Source organism: Mesoplodon mirus, assembly GCF_964341445.2.
Source record: "Mesoplodon mirus genome assembly, chromosome: 12".
NCBI lineage: Eukaryota > Metazoa > Chordata > Mammalia > Artiodactyla > Ziphiidae > Mesoplodon > Mesoplodon mirus.
Window position 1 is genome coordinate 14,280,209 of NC_138988.1, and position 3,132 is coordinate 14,283,340.

The 3,132-nt window shown below is 39.5% G+C and overlaps 1 pseudogene across 1 annotated transcript; it reads right to left on the reverse strand.

Annotated features, from left to right (window-relative positions):
• Window positions 1-1,941: 1,941 nt before the first annotated feature.
• LOC309813934 (small ribosomal subunit protein uS2-like) lies at window positions 1,942-2,875 on the reverse strand (annotated as a pseudogene). Its single transcript has one exon. The product of its transcript is annotated as a small ribosomal subunit protein uS2-like (transcript).
• Window positions 2,876-3,132: the final 257 nt, after the last annotated feature.

Consider the following 3,132-nt stretch of genomic DNA (forward strand, 5'->3'; position numbering starts at 1 on the left):
AACATTCTTTATTTTAAAGTCTGTTTTATCTGATATGCATATTGCTACTCCAGCTTTCTTTTGATTTCCATTTACATGGAATATCTTTTTCCATCCCCTCACTTTCACTCTGTATGTGTCCCTAGGTCTGAAGTGGGTCTCTTGTAGACAGCACATATATGGGTCTTGTTTTTGTATCCATTCAGCAAGCCTGTGTCTTTTGGTTGGAGTATTTAATCCATTCACGTCTAAGGTAATTATCGATATGTATGTTCCTATGACCATTTTCTTAATTGTTATGGGTTTGTTTTTGTAGGTCCTTTTCTTCTCTTGTGTTTCCCACTTAGAGAAGTTCCTTTAGCATTTGTTGTAGAGCTGGTTTGGTGGTGCTGAATTCTCTTAGCTTTTGCTTGTCTGTAAAGCTTTTGATTTCTCCAATGAATCTGAATGAGATCCTTGCCGGGTAGAGTAATCTTGGTTGTAGGTTCTTCCCTTCTATCACTTTAAATATATCATGCCACTCCCTTCTGGCTTGTAGAGTTTCTGCTGAGAAATCAGCTGTTTACCTTATGGGAGTTCCTTGTATGTTATTTGTCATTTTTCCCTTGTGACTTTCAACAGTTTCTCTTTGTCTTTATTGTTTGTCAATTTGATTACTATGTGTTTTGGAATGTTTCTCTTTGTATTTATCCTGCCTGGGACTCTCTTCACTTCCTGGACTTGGGTGGCTATTTCCTTTCTCCTGTTAGGGAAGTTTTCGACTATAATCTGTTCAAATATTTTCTCGGGTCCTTTTGCTCTCTCTCTTTTCCTTCTGGGACCCCTATAATGTGCATGTTGTTGTGTTTAATATTGTCCCAGAGGTCTCTTAGGCTGTCCTCGTTTCTTTTCATTCTTTTTCCTTTATTCTGTTCTGCAGCAGTGAATTCCCCCATTCTGTCTTCCAGGTCACTTATCCGTTCTTCTGTCTCAGTTATTCTGCTATTGATTCCTTCTAGTGTAGTTTTCATTTCAGTTATTGTATGGTTCACCTCTGTTTGTTTGTTCTTTAATTCTTCTAGGTGTTTGTTCTTTAATTCTTCTAGGTCTTTGTTAAGCATTTCATGCATCTTCTCGATCTTTGCCTCCATTCTTTTTCCGAGGTCCTGGATCATCTTCACTATCATTATTCTGAATTCTTTTTCTGGAAGGTTGCCTATGTCCACTTCATTTAGTTGTTTTTCTGGGGTTTTATCTTGTTCCTTCATCTGGTACATAGCTCTCTGCCTTTTCATCTTGTTTATCTTTCTGTGAATGTGGTTTTTGTTCCACAGGCTACAGGACTGTAGTTCTTCTTGCTTCTGCTGTCTCCCCCTTGGTGGATGAGGCTATCTAAGTGGCTTGTGCAAGTTTCCTGATCAGAGGGACTGGTGGTGGGTAGAGCTGGGTGTTGCTCTGGTGGGCAGAGTCCTTTCTATTTTTATCTGTCCTTGAATTAGACAAGCAGTCAGGGGCTTCAGCTGCCACCTTGGCAGCATGAGGTGAGAAGTAAGCACACTAAGGATATTGGAGTGGTAGTATACAAATGTCCTTGATAATAATATCATTGAGTAGTTGAATGAATACTGACTCCAGAGTATCCTTGATATGGCAAAAATTAATTTGTAATATAAAAAGCACTATTAGTTAGGCATATGTTAGCTGCAGTCAATGGTTCTTCTGATACACCCTGCTAGAGTCTTTCTCCAATGAAATAAATATAGATCTTCTTTTATTTTATTCTTTTTATTCATCCATGCTTTCATCACACTTCTTTGTCATTCCTTCAGAAGGCTCTTCACATATAATGAGTAAATACAAATGAATAAATTCATCTACTTATTAAAGCTAAAATTAAACACCTCAAAATAATGACAAAAGTTATCCTTGCATATGGGAAATATGGGTACTTTTTTTCCTTATGTATTCTGTATGTTCCAAGTTTGTTTTTTGTTTTTTGGGTTTTTTTAAAGAAACATTATTTTCCATAGACCTTATTTTCATTTTCTGTTTAGGCGTCTGTGGAAGTACAGCTTAAGACACTCAGTGGCTTGAGCAGTGGGAGCTGCAGACCAGTCTTCAGCGGCAAGCTGAGCACTCTTAGTCTTCAGTAGTAAACTGTTGGATTGGCACTGGGGAGCCTGCACACTTTCAGACCAGTCTGCACCTCTGGGTTGAGTAGCAGTAACCTCAGGAGCTGGAGCAGTCCATTCCCCCTGAAATTCCTCCTTGGTAGTGACATTTTCAGGAGAAACCTACTCTTCCTTTTCAATCTCATCAGCATTTCTATAGAAACAGAGATTGGGCATGACCTCCCATGGGTGTTCACAAGGAATTAGTGCTCCGCATGTGCAGAACTTTGGGGCCAGCATCCACTACATTAGACCTGCTGAGTGAGCTACCTTGTTGCTGCACTGGATGGCAATGTCCACATGGCACAGACAAGAATATGTGTTTCACACAGTGATGGTAGTAGGCTAATCAAGACACCTCTGTGAGACGGTGGTGGTCATCCCTGGAAGTTACAGCTCCCAGAGACTGCCTGGATCTAATTAGTGAAGTTTCCCAGAGTGAAGTGGCTAGCAACAGCAGTGGCTCCAGGGCCATCAGCAAACTTCAGCACAGTTTACTGGGATAATTCCTGGAGGATATGACACTGACATCAGTCAGGTTTTCAATGGCAATAAGGGTGAAAGCTGTTAGCAGAAACTGCTCCAGGTTTTCTTTAGATTTGTGATGTAGATGACATCACTTAACTTTCTGTAGATGTACTGTTCCATTTGGAAGTCAAGGTTGGTGCCACCTAAGTGGGTTCCTGCTGCAAGGAATTTGAGGACATACTCCTCCTAATTTTCAGGACATCAGGGGCTCCAGACATTGTGAACATCTCCCTGTAAGGCATGACAGAAACCCAGAACAATACCTTATGGACCTTTCTCTGGGTAAGGTTCCAAGCTGTTTCTATCAATGGCAATATATTACTTTAAAAAATCAGCACAAAATAATTAATGTTATATAAAGAAAGCTACAGCAATGTTTATAGTCCATGAATATGGTGACAAACTAGCAATCACTAATTTAAACTTATTAGTTTTATTATATCAGATATGGATTTTGCTTAGATATTCTTTTATC